The 24,903-nt window shown below is 36.5% G+C and overlaps 2 protein-coding genes across 2 annotated transcripts in view; one reads left to right on the top strand and one right to left on the bottom strand.

Annotated features, from left to right (window-relative positions):
* The window catches only part of LOC139979202 (52 kDa repressor of the inhibitor of the protein kinase-like), a 168,954-nt gene extending 157,451 nt beyond the window's left edge, over positions 1-11,503 (bottom strand). The window contains exon 1 of the mRNA XM_071989959.1: positions 11,285-11,503. The gene's annotated coding sequence lies outside the window, so the exon portion shown is untranslated. The remainder of the gene's footprint in view (positions 1-11,284) is intronic.
* LOC139979209 (uncharacterized) overlaps positions 1-16,458 on the top strand; it is a 182,176-nt gene extending 165,718 nt beyond the window's left edge. The window contains exon 8 of the mRNA XM_071989968.1: positions 13,832-16,458. The gene's annotated coding sequence lies outside the window, so the exon portion shown is untranslated. The remainder of the gene's footprint in view (positions 1-13,831) is intronic.
* The last annotated feature ends 8,445 nt before the right edge of the window (positions 16,459-24,903 follow it).

The following is a 24,903-nucleotide window of genomic DNA, read 5'->3' on the forward strand; positions in this document are numbered from 1 at the left end:
ATTTGCCAAGGGCAATATATATGGATGTGTCATATATGAGCCAGATATGGATTTCTAAGTAATGGGCCAGATATGGATTTGCCATATATATGAGCCAAATATGGATTTCTCAGATATGGATCTGCCAGATATGGGTTTGCCATATATGGGCCAGATATGGATTTGTCATATATGGGCCAGATATGGATTTGCCATATATAAGCCATATATGGATCTGCTATATATGGGCCAGATATGGATTTGCCATATATGGGCCAGATATGGATTTGCCATATATGGTCCAGATATGGATTTGCCATATATGGACCATATCTGGTCCAGATAAAAAGTGACCCATATAAAGTTTTATCTGAGGCAGATATGGCCTTTATATTATATCAAGTTATATCTGCCCAATTCTTGATATGGCCAGATATAAATTCCATATATGGCACAGATATGGGCCAGATACAAATTAGCATATATGGGCCAGATATGGATTGCCATATATGGGCCAGGTATGGATTTGTCATATATGGGCCAGATATGGATTTGCCATATATAAGCCATATATGGATCTGCTATATATGGGCCAGATATGGATTTGCCATATATGGTCCAGATATGGATTTGCAGATTTGCAGATATGGCCTATATCTTATATCAAGTTATATCTGCCCAATTCTTGATATAGCCAGATATAAATTCCATATATGGCACAGATATGGGCCAGATACAAATTGCCATATATATGGGCCATATATGGAATTTGAGTAAGGGGGGGGGGGGGTACAGGTCTGAAATGTGATATGAATGTACCTTTTCCATCTAAGTTGCAGCTTAGAGTAGATGCCTTCATTGCTATTAGAAGTCAAACAATAATTATAACTGAGGTTTTATACTGGAATATGAAAATTCACCTATTGATGCTGTATTCTGGTCATGTTGTATGAGTGCCAGCATGGGCGGCGATCATGGGGGGGACGAGGGGGACATGTCCCCCCAATATTTTAGGTGGGGGGATTTAGTATCTAATATCCCCCCCAATATTTCATGGCATATTCCTTTTTTTTAGCATACTTTCTTATTTTTTTATGATATCGCTAGTAATTTCAAAATAGAAAATGCTTAGATGCAACTTACAAGGACTGGGAAGTGCCATTTCAAACGATCTGGGAGGCATTTTGACCAAATTTTTCTTTCACGCTTCGCGCCAACTTATGGTGGCGCTACGCTTGGACAGTTTGCCTACAAGCTTCGCACCTCCCTTGGCAAATCCCTCGCAAGCCTGTCTAACCGTGTCACAATTTGTTACTATATATGACCAAAAGTTGTTTTTACTTTTTTTTTCGAAATGAATAGCTAGACGGACCGCATCCGTAATGAAATTTGGTTTGCCGATGAAAAAGGAAAATAGGGCTGTAGCAACCATATTTAAAATATATATATATACATGGGCGGCGATCATGGGGGGGACGGGGGATATGTCCCCCAATATTTTAGGTGGGGAATATACGGTAGTATCTATATAGTAACTAATATCTCCCCAATATTTGGTGGCATAATTTGTTTGTGTGGCTATAAATAGAAAATAATGCGTGAGATTATTTATCCAAATCATATTTGGCGGTGGCTAAAACTTCATCCAACACATGCTGCATGAGGTAAATGACTCTTCGTGGTCGTTTCTGTGACCTGTGACCGTATAGCATGTTGTCACTCATGATTATTATCATTATGTCTGTAGGCCCTACATATCTTGTGTATGAGTGTAAGTACGTACAATCACACATATGATCCACATCGATATGGGTTCACTGGGTTTCCAATTGGCCAGTTTCCTACAAGCTGGCGCGTAGCCGGGGGGCGAAGGGTGGAAACCGCCCCCCCCTCGAGCATGCTTTTTGGGTATTTTGTATATGATATCGAAGTTTTATATAGCCGTTATAAGAGGTTATAATATTTGTACACCAATAAATTAACTGTGTCTGAATTTTCAAAAATTCCTTCACCAACATTCTTCATCATACTTCCCTCTACTCGTGCAATTTTGACCGGTCTGTTAGGGGTTGAAGGGGTTTTTTCTATATTGGTTGTCCATAGATGAAATTTTGTGCAAAATTATGGGTATGTTTTGAATTTATTATCCAAATTCGGAACAAATAATGGTCTTAAAACCTTGAAAAGTGTGGCTGACGGGTATTGTGGGGCATTACGTAGATTTACCTACAAAAACAATGATCCACAGGAGATGCGATGAGGTTGAACATGATGTGTGACTAGTGACAATCTTGAAAAAGGTTATGAATGAAAAAAACTACTGGGAAAAGCTTGGTTCTCAGGCAAAAGTGTATATCTGGTTGGTCATTTTCAAGCCAGAGAAGTGCCATTTCCATTGATCTGGGGGTTATCAAAACCAAAAATTTTCTTGTACGCTGCACGCCAACCAATGGTGGCGCTCCGCTTAGATAGTAATACGCCTGCACCCAGGCAAATGTCCCCCCCAATATTTGAAACAGATCGCCGCCCCTGAGTGCCAGGATACCTTTCAGGGTACAGACAGTGAAATGAAATTTCAATTTACCTCTCAAGAACTAAAACCTTCTACCGAGCAAACATTGGAAGTTCCTTGATATGAATTCATCAAATTGAATGACAACGGTAATCTTTGCACCATCCTCGATTTTGCATAAACGTTTAGTAAAATGGTAGCCTAACACCACACTAAGTCAATGGGGAAATGTAGCCTTACCATCTGTTTATTCACTGAAACTGGGACTCAGTGATAAGATATCCATGAAATACTTTCATTATTGCTGTTAACTTACACAGTATGGGGCCTGACCCCACACCAAATCAATGTAAATTCTTGCCTAATCATCGGTTTGTCCCAAAAAACAAAACAAAAATCACACTTAGCATTGGAATCGGGTAATAAATTAGGAACTGCATAGTACCATAGGGTGGGTATCCGGGTACCTAGATACCCTGTGAAAACACTAATGAATTCATGGAGTGACAGCGGTAATCTGTACAGTAAATTTATTATTTGCATTGCAGGAACTAATATATATTATGTGTTCCAGTGTAGCATGTGGGTTACATAACACAAATGTGATATCAAAATACCTGAACGTATCTAATTTGTCAATTGGTCTCTCAAGAACTAAAACCTTCTACCTAGCAAATGCTTTGATAAATTATTGAAATTTACAGCTTGGTAATCTGTACAGTAACTTTATTATTCTCATTGTAGGATCTAATAAATAGGATATGAGTACCATTGTAGCTGGGGGGATTTGGGGGGGGGGTACAGAACTGATGTGATATGAATGTACCTTTTCCATCTAAGTTGCACCCTAAAGTAGATGCCTTCATTGCTATTAGAAGTCAAACAATAATTATAACTGAGGTTTTATACTGGAATATGAAAATTCACCTATTAATGCTGTATTCTATTCATGTTGTATGAGTGCCAGGATACCTTGTCAGGTACAGACAGTGAAATGAAATTTCAATTTGCCTCTCAAGAACTAAAACCTTCTACCTAGCAAATTCTTTGATAAATTATTGAAATTTACAGCTTGGTAATATGTACAATAACTTTATTATTCTCATTGTAGGATATAATAAATAGGATATGAGTATCATTGTAGCTGGTGGATTTGGGGGGGGGCAGAACTGAAATGTGATATGAATGTACCTTTTCCATCTAAGTTGCAGCCTAAAGTAGATGCCTTCATGCTATTAGAAGTCAAACAATAATTATAACTGAGGTTTTATATTGGAATATGAAAATTCACCTATTGATGCTGTATTCTGTTCATGTTGTATGAGTGCCAGGATACCTTGTCAGGTACAGACAGTGAAATGAAATTTCAATTTGCCTCTCAAGAACTAAAACCTTCTACCGAGCAAACAATGGAAGTTCCTTGATATGAATTCATCAAATTGAATGACAACGGTAATCTTTGCACCATCCTCGATTTTGATCGCATTTGGAATAAACGTTTAGTAAAATGGTAGCCTAACACCACACTAAGTCAATGGGGAAATGTAGCCTTACCATCTGTTTATTCACTGAAACTGGGACTCAGTGATAAGATATCCATGAAATACTTTCATTATTGCTGTTAACTTCCACCATATGGTAGCCTAACACCACACTAAGTCAATTGGAAATTCTTGCCTAACCATCGGTTTGCCAATAAAAAATTAAAAAATCACATTGACATTGGATTTGGGTAATAAATTAGGAACTCCATAGTACCATAGGGTGGGTACCCGGGTACCCAGATACCCTGTGAAAACACTAATGAATTCATGGAGTGACAGCGGTAATCTGTACAGTAAATTTATTATTTGCATTGCAGGACCTAATATATATTATGAGTTCCAGTGTAGAATGTGGGGTACATAACACAAAAATTTGATATAAATATACCTGAACGCATCTAAGTTGTCAATTGATCTCTCAAGAAATGAAACCTTCTACCTAGTAAATTCTTAGTTAAATTATTGGAATTTAAAGCTTGGTAATCTGTACAGTGGCTTTATTATTCTCATTGTAGGATCTAATATCAATTGGATATGAGTACCATTGTAGCTGGGGGGAGTTGGGTGGCGGGGGGGGGGGGTACAGAACTGAAATGTGATATGAATGTACCTTTTCCATCTAAGTTGCAGCCTAAAGTAGATGCATTCATGCTATTAAAAGTCAAACAATAATTATAACTGAGGTTTTATACTGGAATATGAAAATTCACCTATTGATGCTGTATTCTGTTCATGTTGTATGAGTGCCAGGATACCTTGTCAGGTACAGACAGCAAAATGAAATTTCAATTTGCCTCTCAAGAACTAAAACCTTCTACCGAGCAAACAATGGAAGTTCCTTGATATGAATTCATCAAATTGAATGACAACGGTAATCTTTGCACCATCCTCGATTTTGATCGCATTTGGAATAAACGTTTAGTAAAATGGTAGCCTAACACCACACTAAGTCAATGGGGAAATGTAGCCTAACCATCTGTTTATTCGCTGAAACTAGGACTCAGTTATAAGATACCCATGGAATACTTTCATTATTGCTGTTAACTTCCACAGTATGGTGGCCTGAACCCACACTAAATCGATGTGATTTCTTGCCTAACCATCCGTTTGTCCCAAAAAACAAAACAAAAATCACACTTAGCATTGGATTTGGGTAATAAATTAGGAACTGCATAGTACCATGTAGGGTGGGTACCCAGATACCCTGTGAAAACACTAATGAATTCATGGAATGACAGCGGTAATCTGTACAGTAAATTTATTATTTGCATTGCAGGACCTAATATATATTATCTGTTCCAGTGTAGCATGTGGGGTACATAACACAAATGTGATATCAAAATACCTGAACGTATCTAATTTGTCAATTTGTCTCTCAAGAACTAAAACCTTCTACCTAGCAAATTCTTTGATAAATTATTGGAATTAACAGCTTGGTAATCTGTACAGTAACTTTATTATTCTCATTGTAGGATATAATAAATAGGATATGAGTACCATTGTAGCTGGGGGGATTTGGGGGGGGGGGTACAGAACTGATGTGATATGAATGTACCTTTTCCATCTAAGTTGCACCCTAAAGTAGATGCCTTCATTGCTATTAGAAGTCAAACAATAATTATAACTGAGGTTTTATACTGGAATATGAAAATTCACCTATTAATGCTGTATTCTATTCATGTTGTATGAGTGCCAGGATACCTTGTCAGGTACAGACAGTGAAATGAAATTTCAATTTGCCTCTCAAGAAATAAAACCTTCTACCTAGCAAATTCTTTGATAAATTATTGAAATTTACAGCTTGGTAATATGTACAGTAACTTTATTATTCTCATTGTAGGATATAATAAATACGATATGAGTACCATTGTAGCTGGTGGAGTTGGGGGGGGGGGGCAGAACTGAAATGTGATATGAATGTACCTTTTCCATCTAAGTTGCAGCCTAAAGTAGATGCCTTCATGCTATTAGAAGTCAAACAATAATTATAACTGAGGTTTTATACTGGAATATGAAAATTCACCTATTGATGCTGTATTCTGTTCATGTTGTATGAGTGCCAGGATACCTTGTCAGGTACAGACAGTGAAATGAAATTTCAATTTGCCTCTCAAGAACTAAAACCTTCTACCGAGCAAACAATGGAAGTTCCTTGATATGAATTCATCAAATTGAATGACAACGGTAATCTTTGCACCATCCTCGATTTTGATCGCATTTGGAATAAACGTTTAGTAAAATGGTAGCCTAACACCACACTAAGTCAATGGGGAAATGTAGCCTAACCATCTGTTTATTCGCTGAAACTGGGACTCAGTTATAAGATACCCATGGAATACTTTCATTATTGCTGTTAACTTCCACAGTATGGTGGCCTGAACCCACCCTAAATCGATGTGATTTCTTGCCTAACCATCCGTTTGTCCCAAAAAACGAAACAAAAATCACACTTAGCATTGGATTTGGGTAATAAATTAGGAACTGCATAGTACCATGTAGGGTGGGTACCCAGATACCCTGTGAAAACACTAATGAATTCATGGAATGACAGCGGTAATCTGTACAGTAAATTTATTATTTGCATTGCAGGACCTAATATATATTATCTGTTCCAGTGTAGCATGTGGGGTACATAACACAAATGTGATATCAAAATACCTGAACGTATCTAATTTGTCAATTAGTCTCTCAAGAACTAAAACCTTCTACCTAGCAAATTCTTTGATAAATTATTGGAATTTACAGCTTGGTAATCTGTACAGTAACTTTATTATTCTCATTGTAGGATTTAATAAATAGGATATGAGTACCATTGTAGCTGGGGGGATTTGGGGGGGGGGGTACAGAACTGATGTGATATGAATGTACCTTTTCCATCTAAGTTGCACCCTAAAGTAGATGCCTTCATTGCTATTAGAAGTCAAACAATAATTATAACTGAGGTTTTATATTGGAATATGAAAATTCACCTATTAATGCTGTATACTATTCATGTTGTATGAGTGCCAGGATACCTTGTCAGGTACAGACAGTGAAATGAAATTTCAATTTGCCTCTCAAGAACTAAAACCTTCTACCTAGCAAATTCTTTGATAAATTATTGGAATTTACAGCTTGGTAATATGTACAGTAACTTTATTATTCTCATTGTAGGATATAATAAATACGATATGAGTACCATTGTAGCTGGTGGAGTTGGGGGGGGGCAGAACTGAAATGTGATATGAATGTACCTTTTCCATCTAAGTTGCAGCCTAAAGTAGATGCCTTCATGCTATTAGAAGTCAAACAATAATTATAACTGAGGTTTTATATTGGAATATGAAAATTCACCTATTGATGCTGTATTCTGTTCATGTTGTATGAGTGCAAGGATACCTTGTCATGTACAGACAGTGAAATGAAATTTCAATTTGCCTCTCAAGAACTAAAACCTTCTACCGAGCAAACAATGGAAGTTCCTTGATATGAATTCATCAAATTGAATGACAACGGTAATCTTTGCACCATCCTCGATTTTGATCGCATTTGGAATAAATGTTTAGTAAAATGGTAGCCTAACACCACACTAAGTCAATGGGGAAATGTAGCCTTACCATCTGTTTATTCACTGAAACTGGGACTCAGTGATAAGATATCCATGAAATACTTGCATTATTGCTGTTAACTTCCACCATATGGTAGCCTAACACCACACTAAGTCAATTGGAAATTCTTGCCTAACCATCGGTTTGCCAATAAAAAATTAAAAAATCACACTGACATTGGATTTGGGTAATAAATTAGGAACTCCATAGTACCATAGGGTGGGTACCCGGGTACCCAGATACCCTGTGAAAACACTAATGAATTCATGGAGTGACAGCGGTAATCTGTACAGTAAATTTATTATTTGCATTGCAGGACCTAATATATATTATGAGTTCCAGTGTAGAATGTGGGGTACATAACACAAAAATTTGATATAAATATACCTGAACGCATCTAAGTTGTCAATTGATCTCTCAAGAAATGAAACCTTCTACCTAGTAAATTCTTAGTTAAATTATTGGAATTTAAAGCTTGGTAATCTGTACAGTGGCTTTATTATTCTCATTGTAGGATCTAATATCAATAGGATATGAGTACCATTGTAGCTGGGGGGAGTTGGGTGGCAGGGGGTAGGGTACAGAACTGAAATGTGATATGAATGTACCTTTTCTATCTAAGTTGCAGCCTAAAGTAGATGCATTCATGCTATTAAAAGTCAAACAATAATTATAACTGAGGTTTTATACTGGAATATGAAAATTCACCTATTGATGCTGTATTCTATTCATGTTGTATGAGTGCCAGGATACCTTGTCAGGTACAGACAGCGAAATGAAATTTCAATTTGCCTCTCAAGAACTAAAACCTTCTACCGAGCAAACAATGGAAGTTCCTTGATATGAATTCATCAAATTGAATGACAACGGTAATCTTTGCACCATCCTCGATTTTGATCGCATTTGGAATAAACGTTTAGTAAAATGGTAGCCTAACACCACACTAAGTCAATGGGGAAATGTAGCCTAACCATCTGTTTATTCGCTGAAACTGGGACTCAGTTATAAGATATCCATGGAATACTTTCATTATTGCTGTTAACTTCCACAGTATGGTGGCCTGACCCCACACCAAATCAATGTGAATTCTTGCCTAACCATCGGTTTGTCCCAAAAAACAAAACAAAAATCACACTTAGCATTGGAATCGGGTATTAAATTAGGAACTGCATGGTACCATAGGGTGGGTATCCTGGTACCCAGATACCCTGTGAAAACACTAATGAATTCTTGGAGTGACAGCAGTAATCTGTACAGTAGATTTATTATTCGCATTTCAGGACCTAATATATATTATGTGTTCCAGTATAGCATGTGGGGTACATAACACAAATGTGATATAAATATACCTGAACGTATCTAATTTGTCAATTGGTCTCTCAAGAAATAAAACCTTCTACCTAGCAAATTCTTTGATAAATTATTGAAATTTACAGCTCGGTAATCTGTACAGTAGCTTTATTATTCTCATTGTAGGATCTAATAAATAGGATATGAGTACCATTGTAGCTGGGGGGTCCGGTGGGGGGTGGTACATAACTGAAATGTGATATGAATGTACTTTTTCCATCTAAGTTGCAGCCTAAAGTAGATGCCTTCATTGCTATTAGAAGTCAAACAATAATTATAACTGAGGTTTTACACTGGAATATGAAAATTCACCTATTGATGCTGTATTCTGTTCATGTTGTATGAGTGCCAGGATACGTACGTATCCTCGGTACCTTTTGGGGTACAGACAGTGAAATAAAATTTCAATTTCCCTCTCAAGAACTGAAACCTTCTACCGAGCAAACAATGGAAGTTCCTTGATATGAATTCATCAAATAGAATGACAACCGTAATCTTTGCACCATCCTCGATTTTGATCGCATTTGGAATAAACGTTTAGTAAAATGGTAGCCTAACACCACACTAAGTCAATGGGGAAATTTAGCCTAACCATCTGTTTATTCGCTGAAACTGGAACTCAGTTATAAGATATCCATGGAATACTTCCATTATTGCTGTTAACTTCCACAGTATGGTGGCCTGAACCCACACTAAATCAATGTGAATTCTTGCCTAACCATCCATTTGTCCCAAAAAACAAAACAAAATCACACTTAGCATTGGAATCGGGTAATAAATTAGGAACTGCATAGTACCACAGGGTGGGTACCCGGGTACCCAGATACCCTGTGAAAACACTAATGAATTCATGGAGTGACAGCAGTAATCTGTACAGTAAATTTATTATTCGCATTTCAGGACCTAATATATATTATGTGTTCCAGTGTAGCATGTGGGGTACATAACACAAATGTGATATAAATATACCTGAACGTATCTAATTTGTCAATTGGTCTCTCAAGAACTAAAACCTTCTACCTAGCAAATTCTTTGATAAATTATTGAAATTTACAGCTTGGTAATCTGTACAGTAACTTTATTATTCTCATTGTAGGATCTAATAAATAGGATATGAGTACCATTGTAGCTGGGGGAGTTGGGTGGGAGGGGGAGGGGGTACCGAACTGAAATGTGATATGAATGTACCTTTTCCATCTAAGTTGCAGCCTAAAGTAGATGCCTTCATTGCTATTAGAAGTCAAACAATAATTATAACTGAGGTTTTATACTGGAATATGAAAATTCACCTATTAATGCTGTATTCTGGTCATATTTTATGAGTGGCAGTATAACTAGTGGGGTACAGACAGTGAAATAAAATTTCCATTTGTGTCTCAAGAACTAAAACACTCTTCATATCAAATTGTTTGATAAATTATAGGAATTTACAGCTCGGTAATCTGTACAGTAAATTTATTATTCCCATTGTGTGATATAAATATTCCTTAATGTATCTAAGTTGCAGAGGATACCTTGTCTCTCAAGGCCTTAAACCTTATACCCAGGAAACAATGGAAATTCCTTGATATGAATTCTGTGTTAAAATTAGTGTAAAACTCTGGTACAATAGGGGTAAAACTTTGGTACAGCTATAGGGTAAAGTTGTGGTTAATTAGGGTAAAACTATGGCAATTAGTACAGTGTATTTGAGAAAAAAATCTAGATGATATAGAAAGTGATAAAAATCATGGCAAATAATGGTATAGGACTATGGTAAAACTGTGATAAACCGCATCTATAGGACCATGGGAAAAAAGTGGTATTTTGCCATGGTTAGTGTGATGTAATTTTGTTCCTAGTCTACACTTCATCTTGGGAGCTTGAGAATTTTTTACTCCTATATTTCAGGGCTATAGCAAATTAATGACTATGAAGTAAGAGGTGAGTTCAGTATATTTTGACATGGGCGTTTTCCAAGAACTAAAGCAAAAGTTCATTATTAGATGGGCATGTAGAGCCAATATAAAGTCCTAACATCTGTATTACATAACGCTGTGTTTTGACGTTAGTTAATACGTTGATTATTGTCAAGAATAGTGCATTTCCAATCGCGGATTTGGTATCAACGAAAAAGAGTATAGATTAATCTAGCCAATTTTACCGGAAAATGTGCATTAACCCTTGTCAAGTTCACGGCAAATTTAACAGCACTTTCTTGACCCATGATAAAAGGTGACAAGTTCAATGGAGATTTACCAGAAAGTACGACAAAAATAGAAATTATTACTGATATCTTACGAAAGAAATAAATTTTTTCAGATTCAACTTACCGTGTCATGATGGCTAGAGACGCCATTTGTATTATATAAACCTTCAAATCAGAGGGGTATGTCCCTAACAGTTTCACAAAATTCCACACTTCTGAACAAAAGGGCTGTGCGAGTTGAACAACAAAGATGCAAACTCAGTTGGTTGTTCGTTAACGTTGATGAACACATGTTTCCAACTTTAACGTAAACAATGTATCATCTTTGCCAACCTAATCCCTGTCTTTTTTTTCTTTTTTTTCCCCCCCCCCCGTCTCAGTTATTCACGATTATTTAACATGTATGTGGTACATCGATTATATTTAAAGTTCTGATCCGTCTTTTGCCAGCTGCGGTATTTTTCAACTTTTACTTGGAAGCGTAGATGTTAAATTCTCTTCACTCCTTTAAGAGACATTTATTTTACCGTTCAAGTCCACCTGCAAACATGGCTCAAAAGCTAAGTGCAATTTGGTATCTTCGAACACTTTGTCGGCCACTACTGAATTTATTGGAACATCCAGTGGCGTAGGAAGGTACTTTTGATTGGGGGGGGGCTGTAGACTGATGGCTGACCTGGGGGAGGGGTTGAAGGGGAGGGGCCACCCCCTCCCCCTTTGGATTTTTTTGGCATTTCCAGGTGGCCTCAGATGCAATTTGGTGCAATATAGCACACTTCAACCCACCCACTCCATTTTGTATATAATTTTGCATTTTCACCTGGCCTTAGATGCAATTTGGTGCTCCAAATGAGATTTTTTTTCTCATTTGGAAATGAAAATAGGGTTTTCTGACTTGCGAAGCGGGGCGGCGGAATGATTCTTCCGCCCCTCCATATTTTTCACTGGGGGGGCTAGCGCCCCCCTAGCCCCCCTACGGTTACTACGCCCTTGGGAACATCTTAATAGCGTCAATGCTGTTGTCACAATTGATTGTATTTTCAAAGCAGGGGGTATTATAATAACATCAACGTTTAGGAAGATTGTCCATCTGGGGCAGGAAGTGTTTCTGTTAACAAAAGAATTTTATTTTATCATCGTCAGCAGGTTAAACAGTAAGCAACCGACTGAGCAAACCCTTCATTAGTTAACAGAGATTCTAAGACAATTGTAGGGATTTTGATGCTTTCAATGAAATTTGGGAGGGAGAAGGGCGGTTTTTTCAGCCACATTCGTGTATTTTTTGGCTAGGCATCTTTAGTTTTCACAAAAACGTGGAAGCTTAGTGCCAGGATACCTTTTGGGGTATGGACAGTGAAATTAAATGTCAACTTGACTCTCAAGGACTAAAACCTTCTTCCTTGCAAACAATGGAAATTCAAATTGACGGCGGTCATTTGTTCAGTACATTTCAATTCAAATACATTTCTCTCAAATACTTAACCTTTAACCTAGCAAATAATGGAAATTCCTTGATAAATTAACGGAATTGACAGTAATCTGAACAGTAAATTTATTATTCGTATAATAGTAACTTATAACTATGATATGGGTACCAGTGTACTGTAGCTTTTTGGGTACAGAATTTGAAATGACATATAAATATTACATTCTGGCCATGTTGTATGAGTGACATGACACCTTGTGGGGTACAGACAGTGAAATAAAACGTCAATTTGTCTCTTTCTAGAGAAACAGCTTGTATTTATACATAGAGAAAGAGCTGGATTGTTTGGGTTTTATTGTTTATTTCAAAATCAATGTGAAGGAAAGATATTGGAAAGAAATTTTCCCTTTGAGGGTATTGTACAAAACATAGCATGATTGGACATAATTGGACACATTTTCAGACAATTTTTTTACACAATTACACATATTTCATTGGAATGTCTAGGCAAATATTGTTATCAATAATTAGTGATATATCATAGAAAGAATTTATGATATAATACTGACTTGGGCAATTATTATATAATTTTGTCGCAACATAGAGACGTCGGAACTTAGAGACGTCGGAACATAGAGATATGAGTTCTTATTGTTATTGTTCAATTCAATTGCATATTGTTAAAGTGTATGCATTAACAGAGAGTGCATAGAGAGAATACATGCTTCATGCAACTGACCAGGTAAAGCCAGTCCTATGCAGTGCCTTGTAAGACATTTCAAAGTGTAGATGTTTGAAATATAAATGATTAAATGCCAAGAAAGAGCTATTTATATTGCCGATAAACATTTCATTTTCTGATGTCAAACTTCAGGGCTGTCTCGCCTGACAAGTTGTATATTTGAGAAAGGCTTCAAGGATTGTTTAGCCTAAGTAGCATTTGGGGCACCAAGGGTTCGGGATGACACGATCTGGAGGGAAAGCTGTCTCGATGCACCTTTCTCCCCCTCCCCCCACGTAGCCACTGACTATATTGCACATTTCCATTTTGAATTGTACTAAATTCAGTCCTCCAATACAGTGGTGATACTAAGCCCAGTGGTATGTGCAAAGGAGGTTGGGGAGCTGTGAGGCATTGCCACCCCCTCCCCCCCAAAGGAAAAAGACATAAAAGAACTATTCTACTATTCTCTTTTACTGTATTACACAATCTTCTTCAATCAATTCTTTTTTATATCTTGACAGGGAGAGGAGTGTTTGCAACAAGTTTCAGGCAAGGTGATTTCTTGCTGGAATATAGAGGAGAAATAATTTCTCCGGAGGAGGCATCGAAAAAGAGCGAAAACCAAGGAAGATTGCAACACCATTATGAACTTTTATAAGATTGGTGGAAGTTATCAGTTTTCTTCCCATTTACAGTCTCTGGTTTTTATTTTCTTAATGGACTATTTACAATATATTCACAACGAATTTATACTTAGTAAATAATGGAAATTCCTTGATAATTTAATCGAATTGACAGCGGTTATCTTTTACAGTAAATTTATTATTCGCATTGTAGGACCTTATCAATATTAAATGCTTACTAGTGTAAGCTTGTGGGGTACAGAACAATAAACGTATATTTAACAACTTTTTTGAGATATGTATTTTGGGTCACCTGTTTTTTCGAGATATATATATTGAACCAACTGTTTGTTCGAGATATATACAAGATATTTATTTTGAACCAACTGCTTTGTCGAAATATATATTTTGGGTCCCCTGTTTTCGAGATAAATATTTTGACCAACTGTATTTTTGATATATATATTTTGGGGCACCTGTTTTTTCGAGATTGATGGAGATATATTAAACCAGCTGTTCTTTGGAGATAAATACTTTGAATCAACTGTTTTTTTAGATATATATTTTGGGGCACCTGTTTTTCGAGATATATATATTGAACCAATTGTTTTTTGGAGATACATAATTTAAGAGCCAACTGTTTTTCCGAGATATATATTTTGGGTCACCTGTTTTTCGAGAAATATATTTAACACTACTGTTTTTTCGAGATATACTTTTTGGGTCACCTGATTTTTCGAGATAAATATTTTGAACCAACTGTATTTTTGGTATATATATTTTGGGGCACCTGTTTTTTCGAGATTGATGGAGATATATTAAACCAGCTGTTCTTTGGAGATAAATATTTTGAACCAACTCATTTTTTTTAGATACATATTTTGGGGCACCTGTTTTTTCGAGATATATATATTGAACCAACTGATTTTTCGAGATATATATTTTGGGTCACCTGTTTTTTCGAGATAAATACTGTTAGCCAACTGTTTTTGGGGTATATACATATTGGAGCACCTGTTTTTTTTCGAGATATATATATATTGAAAAACCTTTTTTTTTTTGGTATACATATTTTGAACCAACTGATATTTCGAGATATATATTTTGGGTCACCTGTTTTTCGAGATAAATATTTTGAACCCAACTGTATTTTTGGTATATATATTTTGGGTCACCAATTCTTTCGAGATATATTTATTGAACCAACTGTTTTTTGAGATATATATTTTGGGTCACCTTTTTTTTCCAGATAAATACTTTTAAACCAACTGTTTTTTGGTATACATATTGGACCACCTCTTTTTTCGAGATATATATATTGAACAAAGTTATTTTTGAGAAACATATTTTGAACCAACTTTTTTTTTCGAGATATATATTTTGGGTCACCTGTTTTTTCTAGATACATATTTTTAACCAACTGTTTTTTTGGTATACATATTGGGGCACCTGTTTTTTCGAGATATATATATTGAACAAACTTTTTTGGAGATACATATTTTGAACCAACTGTTTTTAGGAGACATATTTTCGGGCACCTGTTTTTTTCGAGATATATATTGTTCAAAGTGTTTTTTGAGATACATATTTTGAACCAACTGTTTTTTCGAGATATATATTTTGGGTCACCAGTTTTTCGAGATAAATATTTTGAACCAATTGTATTTTTAATATATATACTAAAAACCTGTTTTTCGAGATATATATGTTGAACCAACTGTTTTTTCGAGATATATATTTTGGGTCACCTGTTTTTTCGAGATAAATACTTTTAACCAACTGTATTTTTGGTATATACATATTAGAGTACCTGTTTTTTCGAGATATATATATTGAACAAACTGTTTTTTCGAGATATATATTGTTGAAATTGTTTTTTTGAGATACATATTTTGAGCCAACTGTTTATTGGAGATACATATTTTTTTTTAGATATATATTTTGGGGCACCTGTTTTTTCTAGATAAAGACTTTTAACCAACTGTTTTTTTGGTATACATATTTTGAACCAACTGTTTTTGGAGATACATATTTTCGGGCACCTGTTTTTTCGAGATATAGGTATTGTTGAAAGTGTTTTTTTGAGATACATATTTTGAACCAACTGTTTTTTCGAGATATATATTTTGTGTCACCTGTTTTTTCGAGATAAATATTTTGAACCAACTGTATTTTTTATATATATATTTTGGGGCCCCTTTTTTTTATTAGATTGATTGAGATATATTGAACCAGCTGTTCTTTGGAGATAAATATTTTGAACCAACTCATTTTTTTAGATATACATTTTAGGGCACCTGTTTTTTTCGAGATATATATATTGAACCAACTGTTTTTTCGAGATATATATTTTGGCATCTGCTTTTTCCAGATAAATACTTTTAACCAACTGTATTTTTGGTATATACATATTGGTGCACCTGTTTTTTCGAGATATATATATTGAACCAACTGTTTTTTTCGAGATATATATTTTGGGTCACCTGTGTTTTGCAGATAAATATTATGATTTTTTTTTATATATATATATATATATATATATATATATATATATATATATATATATATATATATATATATATATTTTCGGGCACCTGTTTTTTTTCGAGATTGATTGAGATATATTGAACAAGCTGTTCTTTGGTGAAAAATATTTTGAACAACTCATTTTTTTTAGATATACATTTTGGGTCACCAGTTTTTTCCAGATAAATACTTTTAACTAACAGTATTTTTGGTATATACATATTGGGGCACCTATTTTTTTCGAGATATATATATTGAACCAACTGTTTTTTCGAGATATATATTTTGGGTCACCTGTGTTTTGCATATAAATATTATGATCTTTTTTTTATATATATATATATATATTTTGGGGCACCTGTTTTTTTTCGAGATTGATTGAGGTATATTGAACAAGCTGTTCTTTGGAGAAAAATATTTTGAACAACTCATTTTTTTTAGATATACATTTTGGGTCACCTGTTTTTTCCAGATGAATACTTTTAACCAACAGTATTTTTGGTATATACATATTGGGGCACCTATTTTTTCGAGATATATATATTGAACCAACTGTTTTTTCAAGATATATATTTTGGGTCACCTGTGTTTTCCAGATAAATATTTTGGGTCACCTGTTTTTTCGAGATATATATATTGAACCAACTGTATTTTCGAGATATATATATTGAACCAACTGTGTACGCTGGCTGATAGAAACAGTGTCATGGTGCTTTTCGCAGTTTATTTATACCACACAAAACTTATGTTCAGCTGGAATGAATACACTTGGCACAGTGTGAGTGTTATGAACCAAAACAATTGTTTCTTTTTTCCTTTTTTTTGTGTGTTCTTTTTTAGTCTTTCCCCACAGTTTGATTTTACAATATAATCGACTTTACCTATGACCACTGTGACCAGGCCAATCAGAGAACTGATTACAAAGGGATGAAATACCAAATTGATATGCCTAATACTAAAACTAGAGATCATTGAATCTCATAAAACTACTAACAATCATCCCTTCACAACATATTGAAAAACATTAAATATTGGAGGTTGTTATTTAATTTGATAAAGAAAGGGCAAAAAGCATTAAAGTTCTGATATTTCCACTCGTAAACACCGAATATGAAGGACTTCATCCTTGCCAGAGATAACATTGTTCAAATTTCCCCATTGCAGCAGACCTGTTAGTGACCCCTTGCGCAAGGAGTGATACCACACTACACAAAGTTTACAGTTTAAAGTTCAACCAACTTTCACTTCTGCAGTTTTCAGACTATTAGTCTTTGTTGCCCTATCAAAACCGTGAAAAGTCAAAATGGATAATTTATTCACTTATATACCAGGCGCGTATCCAGGATTTTCTAACCCGGGGGGCGCGAATTACTATCTAAGCGGAGCGCCACCATCGGTTGGCGCGGAGCGTACAAGAAAATTTTTGGTTTTGATACCCCCCAGATCACCGGAAATGGCACTTCTCGGGCTTGAAAATGACCAACCAGATGTACACTTTTGCCTGAGAACCAAGTATTTTCTCAAAAGTTTTTTTTCCATCCATAACCTTTTTCAAGATTGTCACCAGTCACACATCATGTTCGACCTCATTGCATGTCCTATGGATCATTGCTTTTGTAGGTGATTCTACGTCACGGCCCACAATATCCGAAAGCCCCATTTTTCAAGGTTTTAGGCCCATTATTTGTTCAGAATTTGAAAATTGACATTTCTCGTGAATAAAATCACTTGAAAACATACCCATAATGTTGCACAAAATTCAATCTATGGATAACCAATATAAAAAAACCTCCTTGAACCCCTAACAGACAGGTCAAAATTGCACGAGTAGAGGAAAGTATGATGAATAATGTTGGTCAGGAAATTTTCGAAAATTCCGACACAGTTAATTTATTGGTGTAGAAATATTAAAACCTCTTATAATGGCTATTATAAAACTTGGTTGAAGGAACAGAAAAATAGCAGATATTTCCTCCGATATCAGGTATATCGAAACTGAACACTTACACACATAAGCGTAGGTCCCGTAGGACCTCCCCCCGCAACCAAATTTTGTTCGGACACCTACTGAAAGAAAAATAAATAGCAATGAATAGCTTAAAAACTATCTCCGTGGTAATTAAAATAATGTTCTAAGCTTGGCCGACAATACTACTGTAAAAGAGAGTTTTTGTATGCTTTTTCTCCATCTACATAAGATATTTCGTTGTTTACATTAGCATTTGGCGGTATACTGTGCAACTTTCACGGACCGTGCGGAACACGATGCCATGCAATATAATGACCGATGTTTGCTTATATGATATTGGCATCGATAATATGTTGGACGCGCGCGAAAAATGTTGGCTTTTTTTTCGGGCAAGTCATTACAGCCCCCAAATCCAATTGGGCTCCTACGCCTTTGACTACACACATAGACAGTTTTTGAGGCTGTTCATCGTGGAAAATGCATTTCAATGCTCACTGATATGATGTTATATCTGCTCTTTGCATTACAAATTCGAACAGGCGTGTAGCGAGTAATTGCCTGCAGGCAAACTATCTAAGCGAAGCGCCACCATGAGTTGGCGCGAAGCGTACAAGCAAAATTTTGGCCGAAAATGCCTCCCAGATCGCTGGAAATGACACTTCCCAGGCCTTGTAAGTTGCATCTAAGCATTGTCTATTTTGAAATTACTAGCGATGTCATAAAGAAAATTTGCTCGGGGGGGGGGCGGTCGGCCCCTTCCCGAAATGTTCCCCGACGACTCGGTCGAGTTCAAGACCAGCCACAGTTGGTTCCATATAGCACAATTCTACAATTGTTTAAGGCGTCCATACACACATGCGTTATGATAGACCATATATAGTATTTATATAGATACATTAGTGAGAGAGCAAAAATGGAAACGTCAAAAATGGAGTTGTCTATGTAAGGGGTGGGGTGAGGCGCACACCCCTTCCGTAATCCTTGATCTGTCACTGGCTACCTGTGTATATAATAGGGATCAGCGCTTTAACTATGACTGTTCATCTTTCTCTTCCCGAGGTCTTGGCTATCTTCTACTTTCTCCTTTTTCCCTCTTTTTTTCTTTTTCTTTTCCCTTCCTTCCTCTCCTCCTTTTCTTTTTTTCCCCCTCCTTTTTCCTTTTTTCTTCTCTTTTTTTCTCTCCTCTTTTCCTTACCCGGGGGGCGCGCGCCCCCAACGCCCCCCCTGGATACGCACCTGTATACACTAGATATACAAAGTATGAATATCAGCCAAGATTAACTATATAAAAAGATTTTCAGACTTTGACATCTGTTGACCTCAATTGATCTTCGACCTAAACTTGAACATGAATCCTTTGAACCCAAAATTACTTTAAGTCTCTTTGAAAAACAATAAGGGCCATCTACTCATCAAGGGATACACACCAAGTTTTAATTTTAGGCTATTTGTACACCTTGAGGTGTTTACAAGGTTTACAGACTGAACTCTATTCACCTCAAAGGACCTCTGACCACCATGAAAATCAACAGGAACACCTATTTTATAACTAAGGGGTGCCTATACCAAGTTAAAAGTTCAAGCAAATATTGAATCTTTAGAAATCATTTAAAAGTCTGTGTCACACAGACATGTATACCCATACCATAAGTACATCACCATTTTCTGGAAGGGAGAAAAAGGAATATTTCGTTCGGAAACATCCACTCATATTAAAGAAATACCGCTTCTCGACATGAGAGAGATATCCCTCTCTAGTGAATTCTGTGTGGATTTCATTGTTAATGTATATTATTTCATTGTTTAAGTATAGTCAAATAGTGAAATAGCATCATTCTTGCAAAACCCTTTAACACGTTAATTGATGGTTATTTAACATGGGAACAGTAACCTTTTGAAACAGTTCTGAGTATATAATTTTGTAATTGAAAACCAGACCATCCAGAAAAACTATACTGATCGTTTATTTCTTTTTCTTTCAAATAATCGATAATAAGCGTCAGACTCTTACTGAAGATAGATATGATCAATAACAACAGAATACAGAATCAGAAAGCATTAGCATTGTTTCCACACACTTGCATGTACAAGGTGTTATTTTTTCCACACAGGAAAATAAACACAATATCGTTCTGACTGCGACTCGGATTAAAACAATACCAAACTCTTTATTTGGTGAGATATAGTTTATGCATATGCAGGACAGAACCTGGGCACAGAAGCCAAAATATCGAACGACTGAATCCGCTCTCATCCCCAGTCCCATTGCATCGAGACCGTGACTGTGTAATCATCTTCGGGTGTGCACATCACCATTCCCCTCGAAAGGTAACATGATCACGTGAAGCGATATGCTTGAAATTGTGGCTAGCCGTAGTATTTGCAATCAATCAATGGGATAATTAAACCGGAGGCATATGCGCTCTCGCCGATCCCGACCGCGTGGTGTACCACGAGTCACTCGAGACAACATAACCAGTCGACACATTTTTCGAAATGACAGTTGGGACAAAATATATATCTCGAACAAACAGGTGACCCAAAATATATATCTGGGAAATACATTTGGTTCATATAATATATATCTCGAAAAACAAGTGACCTAAAATATATATCTCTAGAAAAGTTGGTTCAAAATATATATCTCGAAAAACAGTGGATCCACAATATTTACCTATCTTGAAAAAAACAGGTGACAAAACGTATATATCTCGAAAACAGTTGGTTCAATATATATATCTCGAAAGAACAGGTGACCCAAAATATATATCTCGAAAAACAGGTGGCCCAAAATATATCTCGAAATACAGTTGGGTAAAAATATGTATCTGAAAAAACAATTGGTCTAATATATATATCTCGAATAAACAGGTCACCCAAAATATATATCTCGAAAAACAGGTGGCCCAAAATATATATCTAAAAAACAGTTGGGTCAAAATATTTATCTCGAAAAAAACAGATGGTTCAAAATATGTATCTGAAAAAAAAACAGGTGACCAAAAATATATATCTCGAAAAAAACAGTTGCTTCATATAATATATATCTCGAAAAACAGGTAACCCGAAATATATATCTGGAAAAAACAATTGGTTCAAAACATTTATCTGGAAAAAACAAATGGTTCAAAATATTTTAAAGTATATCTCGAAAAACAGTGGTGTCCAATATTTTTCTCCATAAAACAGGTTCCCCAAAAAAGCTCCAAAAATCGGTTAAATATATATATTTAGAAAAATCAGGTGACCCAACATATATATATATATATCTCGAATAAACAGTTGGGTCAAAAATATATATCTCAAAAAAGCAGTTCGTTGAATATATATATCTGGAAAAATCAGCTGATATATATATATATCCAAAAATCAGGTGACCCAAAATAATATCTCGAAAAATATGTCTCTAAAAAACACTTGTGTCCAAAAATTTATCTCAAAAACACAGTCGGTCTAATATATATATCTCAGAGAATCAGTTGACCAAAAATATGTATCTCAAAAAACAGTTGGTCCAATATATATATCTCGAAATAACAGTGACCCAAAATATATATCTCGAAAAACAGGTGGTCCTAAGTCCTTAGTAGCATTTGAGGCACCCAGGGTTCGGGAAGACAAGACATTGGGGTCTCGATGCATCTCACTCTTCCTTCCCCTCATCCAACTTGGCACTGACCATATACACATACATGACCCTGTTTTAACTGTTCTAAATTCAGTCCTCATTAAGTCATGTACAGTGGTGTGCACCGGAGGTTTGGGTAGCTGTTGGGCCTTGCCCCTCTCAAAGAAACAAGATACCAAATAATTATGCTATCCTAATACTATAGACCATTATTATTATATATAGACCATCTTTTTCAATCTACAAATGGAAAGGAGTATTTGCAACAAACTAATTCAGGCAAGATGACTTCTTGGTGAAATAATTTTTCCGGAGGAAAAGAGCGATAACCAATGAAGATGTGAGGTACAGACAAAAAAAAATGTCCCTTAGTCTCTCAAGTATTAAAACTTTTACTTAGCAAACAATGGGAATTTGTTGATATGTATATATATTCACACGCGGCTTCGAAATCTCTCTTTATCACTCACCTAATATATTAGAAGGATATCATTATTGCCAGCGCAATAGATGAAATTGAGGTGCATATTTCCACAAATAAAACCCTAACCTAATTAACGAAGATTAACACCTGATGTTGAGTATACAGTGTGAAAATGCTTATTCAAAACGATAAGATATTAATGTTTTGCAATTCCCCAACAGACCATTGGTCACTGTCTCATTTGGAATATAACATCCATTCTTGATCAATGAAGTGATTTATATTTCCTGTTTCAAAAGCATTCCAAGAAAATGGCCAAAGCATGAACAAAGATCTTATAAGCACTTTAAAAATGACATGTTACTACCAAGCGTTTAAGGCACCAATTTTTATTTCCATAGGAGTATAAATACCATCTTCCTGCAAATGTTTAAGTTTGTGTATGTGTTGGGGGGGGGGGGAGGGTGTGAGTAGGGAGTCAACGATACACAGCTATGCGTTTACTTTGAGCATAGACGCTTTTCATTTTCTTTCCTAAAGAATTATTGAAGACAAGAATCTTTACTCTTCAATAAGAATTACTGAAGAGTTAGATTACCACTGCTATAGTTTTGTATTTTTTTCAGACAAAATTCAAAAAGAGTCTGTCTGATGGTGTTGTAACGCTCTCCATTTATTGGAGAAAACACAAAATGGTTTACCATCTAATGAGCAAACTCAATGTAACCCTTTTCCCTTGTGGTACAATGTTCATAAAGTTCAATAACGGGATGTTTGTCTGTCTAAGAATCATGTCACAGGACTGACTCTGGGTCTACACAAAACATTCTTGGCAATAACTTAAATTGTCTGTCCTTGTCCTAACAAACATATCTCTTTGTAAACCATTCTCAGATTTTGAAATGGTGGTCACTTAGATTAATTCCAGATCAGGTGAATTAACAATGCTCTCAATGACTTTGCAACTAACAATCGGGGTTTTACTCTTCGTATCAAAATGTGTGCAATCTCCCCTTAAGATTACTTCAGAGCCAATCCCACCAATTACAGTCCTAACCACCAGTAGCCGTTACGATCGAAAACGAGAGAGGGTACTCCTCCTTTAAATGGATTACCAACAATTTGCAGCACATTATGCGGCAGAGAAAAGGCCTTTTCTGTCAAAAAATGGGGTTCTCCTCAAAGGAGAGGATACAGCATGGCGGTGAACAGTCCTTATCACCAGTTTTCAGCCCCTCACTTGGTGGGGGGAAAGCCGTAACGGTCGAAAACGTAAGAGAGTACTCTTCTCTATGAGAGGGTACTCCTTCTTTAAATGGGGATTACGCCCCTATTTGAGCCCAGAAGCAAAGGGGAACATTCCATTTTACTGTCAAAAACTAACAGGGTCCTTATCTCGGTAAACGGAAGCACCCGTTCTGGAAATGGTGCTTAGCACCAGTTTGTAGCCCCAAACGCGGCGGGGAACATAGCGTTTCCGTCGGAACGAACCGGTGCTCTCTCATCGAGAAGAGGCAACATACCTTGAAATGGGACTAACTTCCACTCTTGACCCAGGAAGAGGCGAGAAACAGGCCGTTTCGATCATATACGAACGGGGGTTCTCCAGTCGGGTAGTTGAAAACGACCCCGTAGGCGGTGCCTACCAACAAGTTGCAGCCCGTTATGAGGCGGGAAAAAAAACCTTTTCGGTCAAAAACAAATGGGGTGCTCCTCACAGTCCTTACCACCAGTTTTCAGCCCCTCACTTTGGGTGGGGAAATAGCTGTTACCGTAGAAAACGCAAGACAGCACTCCTCTCTACGAGTTTGCAGCCCAAAAACGCGGCGGGGAACATAGCGTTTCGGTCGGAAACGAACCGGTGCTCTCTCATCGAGAAGAGGCAACATACCTTGAAATGGGGATAACTTCCACTCTTGACCCAGGAAGAGGCGAGAAACAGGCCGTTTCGATCATATACGAACGGGGGTTCTCCAGTCGGGTAGTTGAAAACGACCCCGTAGGCGGTGCCTACCAACAAGTTGCAGCCCGTTATGAGGCGGGAAAAAAAACCTTTTCGGTCAAAAACAAATGGGGTGCTCCTCACAGTCCTTACCACCAGTTTTCAGCCCCTCACTTTGGGTGGAGAAATAGCTGTTACCGTAGAAAACGCAAGACAGCACTCCTCTCTACGAGAGAGGGTAGCCCTCCTTTTAATTGAGATAACGTCCCCATTTGCGCCCAGAAGATAACTTCAACATTCCATTTTACTGTCAAAGACTAACACAGTGCTTCTCTCGGTAAGCGGAAGCACCCGTTCTGGAAACGGGGTAGTTGAAAACAAACTTTTCTGACAAAAACAAATGGGGTGCTCCTCACAGGAGAGCAAACAGCATGGCGGTGAACAGTCCTTATCACCAGTTTTCAGCCCGTCACTTGGTGGG

The sequence above is a fragment of the Apostichopus japonicus genome, chromosome 13 (genome assembly GCF_037975245.1).
Source record: "Apostichopus japonicus isolate 1M-3 chromosome 13, ASM3797524v1, whole genome shotgun sequence".
In the NCBI taxonomy this organism is placed as follows: domain Eukaryota; kingdom Metazoa; phylum Echinodermata; class Holothuroidea; order Aspidochirotida; family Stichopodidae; genus Apostichopus; species Apostichopus japonicus.